Consider the following 17067-nt stretch of genomic DNA (forward strand, 5'->3'; position numbering starts at 1 on the left):
CTTTGGGACCAGACAATTTACTGGGATTGCCATTCAGAATGGTTACCTCAGCTCCTGTGTCTAATAGAGCCAAAACATGTTTTACTTTCTCATCCAAGTACAAGGTAAGTGGCACAAAAGGGCGTCTGTCTCTGGGGCTAGTTCTCTTTATTAACCGTACCTCAAAGACAGAGCCAGCCCTTCAATCAAAAATGGGGTCTGGGACCTCCCACTTGTTCTTTGCCAAATCAGGGTAACCCTTTGCTCGCACTTTGGGCTTTAACACCTCCTCTTCAGAGGGTGCAGAGGGCTTAGTTTTTTCCCGTCCCTGTCTTTTAATTTTTTTCCATTTCTCAAGCAGCTCAGATGTGGGTTTACCATCTATCTCATCTCTTGGAATTCCTGCCTTTAGCAGGTCCACCCACATTTGTTTGCGTGTGATCTCAACAGTATCAGCTTTCTCTTTATACTTTACATTTTTACCACGCTTTTTTTCTGAATCATTGTTTGCAGCCACTAGACGTGCTGCTTTGCGTACATCCAGCCCTTCTAGTTGCCCTAACAGAAGTGCCACTTCACCAATGGCTTTGCCCTGCGCTGGACCCAGCAATGAAAGCAATGCGCCCTTCATGTGACTCGGTGCATTTCTTAACAAACGTGCGCGCATGCCAGCTGTAAACAACTCCATGTCAGGCCCTGCAAAATTTGCACTGTACAGTGCACACTGCAAACCCATCTCTCTAAGCTGGTTTGTTGCTTCAGTTAGTGACTGCCAACAGCCCCAACTCTCTTCCATATCCATTGGACTCCCATACAGATTCATTAGGGCAGTCTGAAGCCAATTAAACAAGGAATGAGAACCTTGCTGTCCGAGCGCACCGCGCACTATCTGTCCCAACATCACATTAGTAGTGAGTGAACCCATCTTTAACAGTTCCTCTGGGGTTAAGAAGATACTATCGGCACCCGTGTCCCAGATGCGAAGGAACCAAGTCAAAAGTGCTTCACCTAGCTTCTGTCTAAATAACTTAGCAATCTCTAAAAGCTCTGTCTGTGTATAATCACGGACAATCCTTGTATTTTGAATATTTGCACCGCCAGCTTGGCCCTTTGATTTGTTAGTGATTAATGGCCGTGCTGGATAAACACATTTCTCTGGAACACATTCCAGCTCTTCTCCATCAGACCAATTTAATTCAGCAAGTCTAATCTCAACAGACTCATTCCAGTCATGTGCTTGCTCAGTTTCACTATCACTGACTTCACCCGACCATAAATTTGGGTCCCAGTTATCTTTCCTAATTAGCGCGCGAATCCTTATCTTTGATGGATTGCCCCGCTGCTGTCTGCGCTTGTGCGTGGCTACACGCACAGCTAAAGAGGCACACCTGTCCTCCATCTGATCAGCCCGTTTAACGGACGATTCAAGGGTCTCTCTCATAATAATTTGTTGCTCTTGGAGCAGGGATATCTCGTCTGTTAATTTACTAATTTTAGCATCTTTAAGCAATTCATTCTCATGCACCTTTCTGAGCGCCTGCAGGAATAACCAGCCTATATTTCCTGCTGCCTTGAGCTCCTTTCTGCATTTCTCAAGCGGTAAACTCTATTACCGCCGGGGAAACATCATTTTCAAGCATGTCCCATGCCATCGGTGCCGAGTACCGATGCAAAATATCTGCCACACCCGACCAAGCATTTGATGCCGGCCATCCTGGAATGTGACAGAGTGCACTATCTTCCCCATTGCATTCATCTTTTGTATTTCTTTTCCAGAAGGGCATCGTGCTCGAAAACCCAAACTCACAGCGCCAAATGTAGTGATAAACAGTACCCGCACCTCCCTGGGATCCAGCCCTTTGTGCAAAGTAAATCACTCCTAATTACCTTCCCACACAAATAAGGTTTAAGAAGCACGATGAACTCAGTCTGGAAAAAAGCCAATCACACAGAATATGATGCTTGCATTTATTATCTACAATGACTAATGAAAACTAAGCAGCAATTTATAATAATGTGGAAATAGAGAGTGCAAGCTATATAATGCCAATTATCAATCACAGATGAATATGCAATTATTTGGTCTTACGCTCCTAATGAAATGTAGATGAAGATACGATCTGATCACATCCAGGACCCTCGCCGCTATCTGGTGCCCGGCACTCCTCAGCAGAGGAGGGGAGGACTGGCCAAGCCCCCACAGTCCTACACCAGAGCAGGGATGTGATGTTAGGAGCCTCGGCCCTGATAGCGCACAGCTGGTCGTCCAGGCACTGTCCTTGATACGCACGTCTTTCCAACAGTCCAGGATGAGTCCCCCCTCCCTGGTCCAAGTATAGTTCTCTTATTAGGAGCTGCACGTCAATCATCATGACGTGTCAGCTCTTCGAGAAGCTTCTAGGCTCTTCCCTCCTGGCAGTAAACATGTTTTTTGCTTGGAAAGTTACAAGACTGGAAACAGCCAGTCTTGGCTCCCAGGCTTCGGGCACTGTTTCTTTGCATTCTTGTCTTATCAGTGCACCTGACTTGCAGAGCGAAGACGGGCAAAGCAATGCCTGGCTCCCACGAACTGCATGGAGCCTCTTGCTAAAGCACGATGTTTTATGTCTTCAAAAAAGGCCTTTGCAATTAACCCCTTGCAAGCATGCAGGCTCACCCAGTTTGAGAGTCCTGGTTGATGTCAGCATTTTCCTCCACGCTTCGAATAGGCTCTAATACACACAAGATAGCTCAGTGGGTTAGTGCAAATGCAGGTTACTGCAAGCGCCTAGCAGCTTATCACTACAACTATCTACACACCATGGACCTAGTCTGTCAATTATATATGTTTTTCCAGAAGCACATACACTTCTGAAATTTGCCCTAACTTGTCAAGATGCACAATCAATTTATATATTCCCATCCCGTTAATACTAACAAAGAACAGGGCCAGTATTTAATCTAATTCCTTTTTTAGTATTTCTCCCCTCAGGATTATTTTGCCTTTAGATCATACTTGTGTATGCATTTTATTTGGCTTTGTCACAGACAGGTGGGCACCCCTTTTAATGATTGCTTCTCTTCTCCCCCTCCAGGAACAGGTGGGCATCAGCCAGTAAGATAAGATCAGCTTTTCTCCACAACTGTCTGCTAATTCTTCCACAGGATCAGGCCTGGGACTTCAACTCTTGCTAAACCTCACTTGCAGCCTCTGCTAATAATCCATCAATGGTTCCAAAAGGAGAGCAATCCATTCCCTCTTCTTGCTGTTATCAATTCGTCATTCTCTCCATCAGTCAATGAGTGAACAAGTAAGTCTGTCAGCGCCTGTCCCTGAGTGTGTGTGTGTGTGTGTGTATGTTGAATCTTATATAGAACAGTAACTCCACCTTTTTGAGGTGTGTATACCTCCCCAATCTAATTGGTCAATGTATGCGATTGGATAGTGTTCCAAAAGTGATGTCACAGTAGACATGCCCCTCTGCTGTCATTGGGTGTTCCACTTCTCTCAAGCACTCTCGCGTGCATCCTCTGCTAAAAAGAAAACTGCTGCCGACTCCTCTATCCTGTCAAGCTATCGCCCGATCTCTATCACTCGGTTCCTGAGCAAACTCCTGGAGAAGTTGGCTATCTCTCAGCTTACTCTCCACACTGAATCTGTTGGTTGTCTCATGTCCATCAGCCTGACCTTAGAGCACCCAGAGGCATGGGAACTGCGATTCTGGACACCTGTGAAGACCTGTTCTCTAATTTTGACTCAACTCTCCTTCTGTCCTCATTCTTCATGACCTCTCTTATGCTTTTGATACGGTAAACAACACCCTGATCTCTGGCCTCTGTGATACCCTGGGTATCACAGATCGGATCCTGGCATGGCTCACTTCCTTTCTCTTGGACTGTCCTTCACAGGTGGAACTTGGGTCCTTTCTCTCCTCTATCACTCTCTCTGCTTGTGGTGCTCCCCAGGGTTCTCACCTGTCCCCCTGGTTCTTCAATGTCTACATGGCTCCTTTACCCCACAGCATCTCTACCGTTACCTCTAACCTTCAGTGTTCTGCGGATGACATGCAGCTCTCATTCAGGCTACCCTGGGCCTCCTCCCTCTCCTCGCTCATCCCTGACTGTCTGTCCGCAATTCAGTCCTGGTGTGCTGCAAATGATGCCTGCCTCAATGCCAGTAAGACAGAGATCGTCGTCATTGTGACCCCTGCTCCCAACTGCCCACTGGCCGGACTCCCTTGGCCCTCACCTGCTAATGAAGCAAAAATGCTGGGGGTCATCTTAGACTCCACTCTCTCCATCTCTTCTCACATCTCTGAAATCTCAAAAAAGTCTCACTTCCAGCTGCACCTCCTCAGAGGTATTCTACCCTTTCTCACCTTACCCTAGAGGCTCACCATCTCCAGAGCCTTGGTTCCTCTAGGCTGGACTACTGCAACAGCCCCTTTCTCAATCTTCCTCTTGCTACTCTTCGTCCTCTACAACTCATCCAGAACAGAAGCGCAATAATTATCCTTGGCCTCAAACCCACGGACTGCATCTCTGCGGCACTGAAATCCCTCCACTGGCTCTCTGTGACAGCAAGGATCAAGTTCAAGACCCTCTGCATAATCCACAAGGCTTTCTGGGGCTGGGGCCCGCACTATCTACAACACTCTCTTTCTAAATACTCTCACTCTAGAGCCCTCCGCTTGTCCTTCTTCAACTGTTTGGGGGTGAGCCGTTTTTCCAAACAGAGATTTGGCAGTAGAACTTTATCCACTGCAGGAGTCTCCCTCTGGAACAGCCTTCCTGCCTCTTTCCGTCTTGATCCGGATCACCTTAAGTTCTGGAAAATCCTCAAGACCACCCTTCCTCCTTCTCTCTCCCTCTCCCTGCTAACCACCTTTATTTCTCTCCTGCCTCCCTCCTCCTCTTCCCTAACTCTGTTCACCTTCTTGCTGACTGGCCACCTGGTTCACCTCCAGAGCCTCACAGGTCCAGGCTCCCCTGCCAGTCTTGCACTTGGCTCTGAGCCTCTGCAATATGTTTAGCATTTCTACAGTTTAGCTTACGCCCCAGGAGAGGGGTAACCTCTCTGCACTTAACCCAGGGCCCTGCTAGACTGGGCTCACTTGTTCCCCTCCTTCCTCGCACTTCCATCTGTACACTTGCATGACCTGAATGTATTAGGAACAGTAAGTTTGTTTGTCCTGCCCCGCCCCCCTTTGTCTCCCCTCCCTAGCTTGGTTGCACCTGAAACACTTCATGAACTTGCACTAGGAGAAATGCCATCAGGCCTAGTATGCTAGCATTTTTTTGATAGATCGTTCGAAAACTTCAAGGCCTAAGAATGACTACTGCATTCCCTTGTTCCCTTCCTGCTTTGAAGCACTCCACTTGTGTATAAGCGCTGTATAAATAAACAATTACAATTAATGAAGGAGGCAGTCTGGTGGGAGTAACTTCTAAACCCAGTTTCACCCCCATTTAATGTAATGACATCTCAGGATTTCTTGTATTAAAATATATCCCATTCTGAAACAGTAAATTCTACCTATGTGACCTCTATAATAATCAGCTCCCCAGATTTGTATCGCCAGAACAAGTCAATTGATGCAATTCTCATCATAATAGCACAACTAATTACTGAGTTATAGCTTTTCTCATTGAACTCACTTCTACATTTATGTTCAACTTATTTTCCCATCTCATAGTAAAATTCTGATCTCTACGAATGCTAGAATATATAATTCTCTGGCTTGTGCCATTTCTATGCCTCAAAATACAAATTTGTCTGATTTGCCTAATTTGCATAATTAAAACTCACATTAGCAAAATCATTTTGGTAGCTCTAAATAGATCATGTCAAACTGAATATCTCACAAAAAGAATGACGTTTCTACGAGGTTCTGTTCATGAAATGATGGTGGAATATCACATAGCATCTTTGTTTTTTCTGTCTGGTATCTGTTGTCCATGCTGTTAATGCAGGACAGCAAGGTATTTATGGTGGGGGACTAGACATGGTAACGTGGTAAGACACCCTGTAGCTTGCAGTTCCTGGGGGTTTTACAACTTCTGTCCTACCCCATCGGACAGGTCCCAGGTCTGTTAGATTTTCAGATAAACTTTATTTTTCCAAGTATCAGGATTCCTTCTTTCAAGAGAGGACAGTGATCAGATTAGGCATGACAGATCTGCAAAGTTGCAGGCTGGTTATTTTCTGGTACTTGAAATGTTCATGGCAACTGAAGGGTGTCCAAGAGTATTGATCAAATGAAAGAGAGTAGTATATACAGTACGTAGTTCACATATCAACTCTAAAATGGTATTTCCATCTGGTACCAATAATACAATGTGCTATCAATGAGATGTTCTGATTTATCTTTATATTCAAGGGCGTCCGCACAACCAGTTTCGGGATACCAGATCCCTTCATCAGGTGCATTTCAGTAGTCTACATAGACAGTCTGTCAGTTCAATCAAGGACTGTGTTTTTAAACTGTCCAACAAATTTCAAATATTAACTGTTTGATAATGATTGTTATATATCGTAGCAGCATGCGTTCAATGCAAGATACCAAGTGACCAATACAGAGTATGTTAAATTGGATCGTGTTTAGTGGAATACAGGTGATATAGTACCAAGTTAGAGGGTGTCTAAAGAGAAAATCCTCTGGATAGATAACAAAATAAAATAGTATGCAAATACTGAAATGGTGACAGAAGCATGAACCAAAATGGTGACCCGTGTTGGAGTAACCAGCACTTCAAGAGTAAAATACTGAAGGTAAATATGGTCAAATTTGAAAACGAGCAGACTACCTAAGAATAGGCACGGCTACCATATATACTTCGGGACCTTAGGCAGGCAGGCTGCATTCTGTACTTCCTTAGCCGTTATTTCGCACGGAGCTGCGAGAGGAAGTCTGCTGGGTTTCCAGTGCGAGGGTAGTATTCAAGAGTGAAATCAAATTGGTGTTGAAGCATCTGTTGGTCTAGGAAAAATGGACACCTCTCACGATGGACGGCAAACGCATTTTGGTGGCCGAAGGCCAACCGTCTCATGTACGTAACGATAGAAATACAGGTTTCCAAATTTGACCAATGAACGGCCATTTTGATGTAACAAGGATCGCAATTTTGTTTTCTAACGATTGCTCATTGCTTTCTGTTCAAATTGCTTCGCAGCACTTTTCTGCTTACACTGCGCGACTGTTTACATTGTTGTCTGAACGTGAAAGGACAATGCCGCAAGGCCACGAGGCTAATAAGTGTTCGTTGAAACACAACGCAGGCAGCTCCGGAGAGGAATGCCCGGCTCCCTCCCGAATGTAGCCTTGAAGCAGAGCCGCAGGGCATTTAATCATTTCACAGCTGCCAGCCAGTCTCGTTATATGGTAGAATATGTTAGAATAAAGCAGCTAAAGGCTTGAATTATGCTCTTCTTACGGCCCCCCTTTTCCGAGCCCTGTAGAGCGTGTCGGCTCCCAGGACACGAATAGTACCTCATAGATAGCAAGGTCTGGAATGTGACTCTTCCCCCGTATGTAGCTCGCTTACAAGAACAGAAGCACTGTGTTCTGTTCAACAAAGAAAAGATGTCTCTGCACTTGCAAGGTTGCATATTGTTACTAGAATAGATATTTGAAGGTGTCCTATTCGTCGAAAGTGTCCCATCATCAAACCGAGTTCAAAGAAACCCAATAAAGGGGGGTGTTAAACATGTCACAGCTGATTGTATGATATTCATTTTGTATATATGTAACTGATGTATGTAATTCACTCTCTTGCGTCCCTCGAGGTCTAGAGATGCACGTCGCGGGCCGTGAGACCGAGTTGGCCAACTGAGACTATTTGCTTTGCAATAAACCCTAGCTTTGGGAATACAACCTCGTGTCTGGCGTATCTATCATGTGTGGTGACTTGCCTTGTTTCCATAACGCGAGGGACCCTTGGGGGCCCCGTGCACATCCACTTTTCAATGTGCAGGGGTGAACTGAGGGAAGGCCCTTTGAAGATGGGGACAAGCGGTTTATGGTTCTTCTGTACTTTGAATTTCCTCCCTGAGAAGTACAGATTGAAGTGCTTGCCACCCTCAGTCCACTGGAATAACACCGGAAAGTGTTAATGCCCTGCTTGTGAATGTCACTGGTGTATTGCTCCATTGGGATTATGCCAGCGCAGTTTGTGATTGATTATTGCTATTGCTGTCGGAAGCAGCTGAATTCTGCGTTAGTTCAGTGCGGCTTGACGGTGACGGCACGTAGCGGAAGGTGCTTTCCTGGAATCGAGTCGAGCGCGTTGGAAGTGTACTCGCGCTCTGCGGTCTGGTCCCGTGCTTGGAGATGTCTGGAGGTTGGAGGCTATAGCGCGGTGACCAGTCACCATTCACCAGTGACCAGTCACCAAGTTGTGACTAGTTGTGAGCTGTGTGACCCTCCCGAGGGTGCGGTGGGCTGAGAGTGACCCGTCCGACTCGAGAAAAATGAGGCTAAAGGCCAGAGGCCAGAGACAAGGTATTATGCTGTTAAGGTATCATGCTGACAAGGTATTATAATAACAATTATAATAACAATTGATCCACGGGCGGTGTGTGTCTGATCGAAGAGGGAGACTGCAGAGCAGTGGACTATTGTCTCTTTGATCACGCCGATCAAAAAATTATTTTTGCAGCATTGCTCCTAGCGGTGTGCTGAGTGCTGAGTTTCTGAGTGCCTGTATAAAACAGGAGACTGTGGAGACCGAAGAGCAGTGCCTCTTTGATCCTGCGGATCAGGCTCTGTGCCCTTGGCCTTTTCATAGTTCACCCCTCCTATACCAATAGTCAGCTTCTCCCTCCTCCTTGCTCACCCTCCCAAATCAGCAGCCAACAACTAGGGAGTGGTAAAAGCTTGGAGTTAGGGATCACTGATCGAGGGCTGATTAGTTGCCTGCGGAGAGTCTAGTGAAACAGGTCTTACACAGGTCTTAAAAAAACACCTTTAAAAGCGCATCATTCTGCCATCATTAGCGGAGTGTGCAGGGGTTAATCTACGTTAGTGATGAAACTTCGTAGTAAACCGTTGGTAGATGACCTCAGAGCCCCAGAACAAGATGGAATCACTTCGGCAATTGGAGCAGTTAACTCCGTAGCCTTAAATAGTGAACCTGAAAAGGGCCTGGTAGAAGAGTGGTGACTCAGTAAAATGTCAACAATAATAAGTCACCCATGCCCAAGTGCACTCAAAGGCTCTCACTCAGGCTGGACCGGAGTTTTACATGCCTGGGGCAAGACCAGGCTGAAGTGAAGGAAAGTAGAGCATCGCCCATGCATGGAAGCGTGGCTTGGAACCCTAACAACTAAAAAAATTCAGAAAAAATTGACAGCCACTTTGGGAAAAAGGGAAGTATAAGTGTCAATGATGTAGACATACTACCAATCGACCAAAACCTTACATTGCAGCAAATGGTGAATGATAAGGGAAAGGCGGACGCACAGGTATTTTCTTACACCAATGAATCCGCGTTTGATGACGAAAGTGAGTCCGGACAGGTCAATGAGGGATCTCAGACCAAAGACGTAATACAGATTCTTTCTTCTGGGGACAATTCCAGAGATGAATTAGAGGACTTCTCAATAGCACCAGAGTCCTCATCGCCACTGAATACTACACAAGTGAGAGATAATAATACCTTTGCAGCCCTTAATTTTGTTCTTAATTCAATGGTCTCTGTTTTTGTCACGACCCTCGCCGAAAACCCCCTCTGGCAAACCCAGTGGCCAGGTGGAGTCAGGACTCGGGCCTCTAGAGCCTGGCATCCTCTTCAAAAGCCCTCATGGGGCCAGTCCTAGCGCCTATGGTGCCAGGCTCATGCACCATGAACAACAATGTGCTTGGGAACTACTTTATTGTATTGTCAGCCAACATGGAGGCATCCACATAGCTTGGTTCCTAAGAACCAAGCTATGCAGTCTAGTGTTTTGGGTGTGGCAGGCCTGGAACTGCTTTCCCTGATACTACTTTACCAGGGCTATAAAAACCACACCCTGACTGCAGAACATGCTTTGTGTTACTTTGCAGCTTGCAACGTGACGCTCACTGTGTCCAGCTATTCCCTCGAACCTCGGAGAAGCAGAACCTGCAAGGAGACAAAAGGAACATCATTAGCAGCAGCATCTTACCTGCAGTCTTCATCTTTAATCACTCGCAGCTACTGAGAACAGCTTCCTCGAATCTGCACGCCTCCCGGACAGAACAACCTGAAAGAGGAAGATAGAGGCAACATTAAAGAAAGCTGTAGAGACATTTACAAATTACGAATTGCTCAAAAGGCTTACCTGGCTGGTCGCCTCTCGGCTGGCACCACTCCGGACATTCCACTTGCGCTGAAGAACACCGTGACCTACAAGGAAGGAAAACACAGGTTAGCAAAGGCAAGACATCCCAGCGCTGCGCATAGCGCTTACTTACCGCATCATAGCGCTCTTAATGCGCCATCATTTACCAGCGGGGCTCCACATACCTAAGGGAGAAAAAAGAGACATTGTAAACAAAGAAAGGCATGCAGGATAGCAACAAAACTAAAGAACAGCAATAAGACCTACCTGAACAATATCAAACGGGCCGGCGTCAGTGAAGTGACTGGACCGCACTCGCCCATGAAAGACAACGTGCCCCTGCAAAGAAGGCAGGACGGAGAGCACTCCTAATTCTACCACAAGGTGAGGAGAGGGCGCCAGAGGGACTGAAAGCATATGGGGGAGGACGGAGTATACTTACCCCAGTCGGTCAGTCTTGAACACAGTCCTCCTGTATTTTCAGGCAGAACCTTCACTGCAGACCACATCAGGGCAAAGCTGAGAAGCATACCAGCGAGTAACCCAGCTGGGTGGCGTCCCTGTGGATACCAGGTGAGCGTAACAGAACACAAAGCCTACCATAACAAATCCACCTGGGCGCCATGGAGACATCAGAAATGGACCAATTGGCCCAATTACTAGGAGAGCTTCTCATTCTGCCTGACAAGAGACTAATGCCCTCCGGAGAGACCTAATAGTGACCAAAGAACGCACTGAAGAGATTAGCAGGCAATACTTGCAATCACAGGCAGGACCGACGCCTCTACCTGGAAGCAATCCAACGATGCAAAACCCTGCCATACCACCCACTCCGGTACAGATCACGTTACCTGGAACAGTGCCCCTGGCACCACCAGAAAGGTTCTCAGGCCACCCACGGAAGTATGCGGCCTTCATCAATCAGTGCCGCCTTCATTTTCTTTGTAGGCCTGGAGCATTTCCAAACGACCAAGCTCGGGTAGCGTTTGTCTTATCATACCTGAGTGGTAGTGCAGCAGATTGGTCGGTGCCGTTGGTAACCCATGACGATCCTCCATTACATGACTTTGGGGGGTTCCAGAGAGAAATGGTAAAACTTTTTGCTCGTCATACCCAGGAACAAGCAGCAGACAATGAACTTGTGTCCCCTCGATAGGGGAATCAGGAATTGTTAACGTACATTGCTACCTTCAACAGACTGGTTGCCGAAGCTAGGTGGCCAGAAAACAAAAGAACCACGTTATTCCATCGAGGCTTACGAGGCGAAGTAAAGGACGTCTTAGCCCAGGTGGTTGATCCACCCAGAGACTGTGCAGAATTCATAAATCTGGTCGTGCAGCTAGACCACCGGTTGCAGGACCGAAAGGCAGACCGGTCTAAGACGGACCCTCGGACCGTGTATGTTCGACCAAGGGAAAACACACCCCGTGTACCTGAAAATGCTGTAGAACCCATGCAGATTGGAGGGATACGGCCTCCATTAACAAAACAAGAGCGGGACAAAAGAAGACAACAGCTTTGTTTGTATTGTGGGAAACCAGGACATTTCCTGAACTGTCCAGTAAAACCCCCAAGAAGAACAGTCGGGGCCACAGAGAAGGATGAAGCTAAGGAATCGGGGAAACTACCAAGCTCGACAAAAGTAGAGGTCAGTTTGTCGAGTTAGAAGAAAGAGTTGCTGACCTCGCACTTTGCAATCCCAGTGATCTTAATTAACCCACCAACAGTCGTCAAGAATGCATGCCGTTGAAGCATACATAGATAGCGGAGCAGTTGGAAATTATATTGATCAAGAACTGGCAGCAGAGATGGGGCTTCCTTTGTGTTCTAAGCTGACTATGGACAAGGTAACCACCGTGGATGGGACAGAAATCGCTTCCGGACCAGTAACCCAGTGCACAGCCAGGGTAACCTTGCTGTGTCAGGACGGACATCGGAGTCTGTTTCATTCGATCTCATCAAGGCACCTCAGTTCAGGCTAATACTAGGGATGCCATGGTTGGTTGCTCACAACCCTTCGATAGACTGGCGGGCACGAAAATTAACCTTCCCTGGTGACTGCTCCTCTGCCTGCTATTACCCAGAGGAGAAACCCGACGTTTGTATCCCCATGACTCCCAGAGCAACAGTATCGACCCTGGGAGCAACGAATACCTTGCCAAGTGAATACCATGATTTCCAGGATGTTTTCCGAAAGGACCAAGCCAATACATTGCCGCCGCACAGGCCCTATGACTGTCCCTGGTGCACAAATCCCTTGCGGCAGGATCTACGCTCTCACAGAACCAGAAAACCTTCATTTGAAATCCTATTTAGACCAGTACCTTGCAAACATATTTATCCGTCCTTCAAAGTCCCCCGCAGCCAGTCCTTTGTTCTTCGTACCAAAAAAAGAAAGTGACTTGAGAACCTGTATTGACTACCGCGTATTGAACCAGATCACCGTGAAGAACCGCTACCCCTTGCCACTTATCCCTGAGATGCTAGACCAAGTTAAAGATGCCCAGATTTATACCAAATTGGACCTTCGAGGAGCGTACCACCTGGTCTGAGTCAGAAAAGGAGATAAATGGAAAACCGCCTTCCGTACTAAGTACGGCTTGTTTGAATATCAAGTCATGCCCTTCGGGTTAAGCAACGCCCCTGCGGCATTCCAATATTTCATGAATGACGTCTTAAGGGAGTTAATTGATGTGTGCGCCTTATTGTACATAGACGACATCTTAGTATACTCTGCCTCGGAACAAGATCATGTCAGGCATGTTTCGTTCAGTCCTCACCAAGCCCTGTCAACATCGCTTGTTTGCAAAGCTTGAAAAATGCTTTTTTCACGTCACCGAAGTAGAATTTCTTGGTTTTATCCTTACTCCAGGAGACATCAGAATGGACGTGCACGAGGTAGATGTCATTCTGAAATGGCCTTCGACGTCTCTGAAAGGGGTACAAAGCATGCTGGGCTTTGTGAACGTCTACTGCCGGTTCATCCCAGACTTCTCTCAGGTTGTGCACCCAATCATAGTACTATTACAAAAAAACAATAAAAAGTTTGCTTGGACCGAAGAAGCAGGAGAAGCCTTTCAGGAACTTAAACGAAGGTTTACCTCCGCTCGAATCCTGGGACATCCTCGTCCAGACCTCCCTTATGTCGTTGAAACGGATGCGTCCAGTCTCGCAATGGGGGCTGTCCTTTCACAGAGAGACCCGGAAACTGGCCAGCTACATCCTGTGGCCTTCTGGTTGAATAAGTTCTCACCTTCAGAGATTAATTATGCCATCATGGACAAGGAACTCCTGGGTATCAAATCTGCCTTTAAATCCTGTAGGCACTACCTTCTGGGGGCCAGACACACCATTACAGTCATCACAGACCACCGAAACCTGCAATATCTCAAAACAGCCAAGGCCCAGTCCTTGCGCCAATTACGGTGGGCCCTTTTCTTCGCCGAATATGATTATGTAATCACATTTCGACCAGGAGTCAGAAACGGAAAGCCGGATGCCTTATCTCGCATGGGCATAGATGAAATAGTATATACAACTCCAGACCCAGTACCTATTATACCTGAAGACAAACTCTTGGGTATCACGATAGCCTTAACACAAGCAGCACAAAAAGAAATCCAACGGACAATGAATCCTGATGCCTACCTCGCATGGCAAACTCAAGGAGAACAATATACCATCAAGGACCACCTACCCTTTTTTAGGGATCGCCTATATGTACCCAAGAAGGAATTACAACAGCATATTATTTCAAACTATCATGATTCACTGATCGAAGGGCATCCTGGGATCGCCAAAACCCTAGCTAAGGTGAAAGAGAACTTTTGGTGGCCTACCTGGCGTAAGGACATCATTCAGTATATTCAGTCCTGCGGTGTCTGCGCACAAAATAAATCACAGAAACAAAAACCATCTGGTCTCCTACAACCATTGGACATTCCTCCAGTTCCATGGGACACTCTTTCCCTTGACTTCATCACTGATCTACCACCAAGCCAAGGGTTCAACACCATCCTTGTAGTTGTGGACTTGTTCTCGAAGATGGCCCATTTTATTCCTCTCAAAGGCCTCCCAGACGCAGCCACTTTAGCAAATGTGTTCCTGGAGGGTGTGGTTAAACTACATGGCTTCCGTTTGGTTCTGGTCTCTGATCGAGGCAGCCACTTTATTTCAAACTTCTGGAAAAAATGCTATGCAATTACGCAGATCGACGTTCGGCTATCTACCAGTCACCATCCCCAAACCGACGGCCAAACCGAGAGAACCAATCAGACACTCGAGCAATATTTACGGTGCATGCTGCACCACGAACAAAGGAATTGGAAAGACCTACTATGGATAGCCGAATATGCATATAACAATTCTTTGCATTCAAGCATGGGACAAACGCCCTTCTATACCCTTCATGGCAGACATCCACGTACCTCTGAACTAGACCTTCCAGCCAGCTTGGAAATGCCAGCGGTAAAGACTCTACACACAACCATTACTCAGGCTTTCAAAAGGGCAAAGGAACACCTTATTCATGCCAAAGAAAAACAAAAGAGGGGCGTGGCTTGATGGCTACGACGTGAGGGGACGTTCCTTGGAGGAGCTCCCGACGATCCGATTTTGATCCTGGGAAGAAGTGATGGTTTTCGGCGGACTTTCGAGTCCACGGTGCATCCAAGGGTGCATGAAAGTGGGGGGCACATGGTGAGTGCCCTCCCCACTAGCGAGATTGCATATCCTCAGAACTGGACTTCGAAGAAGGTGGCGGTCGCGCAGTGAAAGGGCAGCACCCAAGATGGCCGCTCGTGGACAAAGGGCCATAAATGGTCCGTGGAGCTGAGGAGGACAGAGCCAGCCGGAGCAGGGCGAGCCCAACTAGAGGGACGCATTGCATGCACTTCTGGCTGGTGGCGAGAACATAAGTGCGGGCCCCCACTGAGGAGGCCCTGGATTGTGGTGTGCCAGCAGAGCGAACCCGAGTTCAGCGGAGCCTTGCTGAGGAGGGGCCGGCGAGCGGACCCCGCGAGGCGCTCCGCAGCGCCGGAGACACAGACAGAAGGGCCACTTCATTTCAGCCCTGAGAGTGCACAGGCTGCAGCAAGGACGCAGCCGAAGTGGGTTCGCCTTGAGGCGGAGGCGGAGACACACAGACGGGAGGCCCACGGCACGATACGGGTACCCACTACCCCCGCGCCCGAGCAGAGGGAGGGAGGGCAGGCACAGTGCTTGTGTCAGCGCAGGTGTAAGCACGTCGCTGTGGCTGGGAAGCCAACGGTGCGCACCGGCGACACGGCCGGGTACACTGTGCCTCCCGTTGGAGACACATTGTGGCAAGCACCTGAAGTGTGCATAGGAGTGCCGGAATGGCCAAGAGGGAGCCCCGGAGGCACATGGAGACACTGCGGACAAGCCCTGCCCGCATAGCGCGGATGCGTTAGCCACCCACATGGGCTAACACGAACTCTGGATTGCGAGTGAACACAAAGCATTAAAGCGCTGGGATACATTGTAGCCCCGTTCCACCGCTGAGGTAGCAGTTGGACTGAGCTGTGCGAACAAGCACGGGGCAGAACATATTATGTCAGTGGAGTAGCGGCCTTGGAAGGAGGGCCCAGGAACAACCCCCCCCTTGGAGACACGGAGTGGAGCGGATGCTGCGACACCATAGGGTCCAACACGGACACGGCACACCGTGTGAGTGCGCATCGGCCTGATTACGCTGGGCCTGCACCTTGGAATGTCGGTGCGAATCAGCTGAACAGGCTGATTTCAGACTTTCTGTTGAGCCCTTGATGCCTGCCAGGGCCCCTGCTGTTGGGCCCCTGAATGAGGGTGCGAGAGTGCCACATCGGTGACTGCCCCACACACCGGATGGCCTTGTGCCGGCGAAGTGAAAGTACAAAGGGGATGGGAGAGCGCTCTTGAGCGCGGGCTACGGACAATGCACGGCAGAGCCCAGTAACACAACACCAAGAGTGCGTGAGTACTTGGGAGGACACAGCCCACTCTGGGCGCGTGTGGCAGACGGGCGCAGGTTGGGACGGCAGTGGTTGGTCTGTGACTACGCGGACAGTGCTGTGCAGAGGAGTACGGCGGGATCTTGCCCAACTGACGCAGCAGGATGTCTTCCAAGGTGGTGCGACACCGGATCAAGCAGCCCACGATGGAGGCCTACGCCAAGTCGCCCCGGGGCGCGGAAGGGGGCAAGAACAAAGAGACCCCTGCGGCAGCGACGGACCCACCGGGTACTATCCAGGAGGTGCTGGCAGCAATTGCCGACTTGAAAGTGGCCTGGGAAACAAAGTTGGGCCTTGCCATGAAAGAGCTGCAGGAGGGCCTGGAACTCAAGATCGGAGCAGTCCAAGAAGAGGTGAACCTGTTGCGACAGGACGTGCGAACGATCGCAGAGCGCACTGGGGAACTGGAGAAAGAGTTGGCCCCGACCACGGAGGCTTGCAATGCACATGCTAAGGAGCTTCATGCACCCGTGCAATGAGTGGGAAATCTGGAGGACAGAGCAGAGTGGCAGAGGGGCGCGCCAGACGCAACAACATCCGCATAGTGGGTGTACCGGAAGGAATGGAAGGACCGAACCCCACGGAATACGTCAAAACCATGCTCTTACAGGAGATTACAGGCGGGGAGCTGACCCAGGGGTTCGCGGTTGAAAGGGCGCATAGGGCCCTGACCAGGAGACCGGCCCCAGGAGCCTTCCCGCGGCCGTTGATCGCGAAGATCTTGAACTATCGTGACCGCGAAAAGATTCTCAAAATTTTCCAAAAAGGAGGTACGATAGAAAGGGGGTCAGCAAA

General features: G+C 48.5%; 1 long non-coding RNA gene across 5 annotated transcripts in view; it reads left to right on the top strand.

The window, feature by feature from the left end:
• The window catches only part of LOC138503192 (uncharacterized), a 341052-nt gene that overhangs the window by 7800 nt on the left and 316185 nt on the right, over positions 1 to 17067 (top strand). For all 5 annotated transcript variants that reach the window (XR_011279581.1, XR_011279584.1, XR_011279580.1 and 2 more), the window contains exon 2: positions 3054 to 3269. This is a non-coding gene — a long non-coding RNA (uncharacterized lncRNA). The remainder of the gene's footprint in view (positions 1 to 3053; positions 3270 to 17067) is intronic.

The sequence above is a fragment of the Ambystoma mexicanum genome, chromosome 11, assembly GCF_040938575.1.
Source record: "Ambystoma mexicanum isolate Mex_15411 chromosome 11, UKY_AmexF1_1, whole genome shotgun sequence".
In the NCBI taxonomy this organism is placed as follows: Eukaryota; Metazoa; Chordata; class Amphibia; order Caudata; family Ambystomatidae; genus Ambystoma; species Ambystoma mexicanum.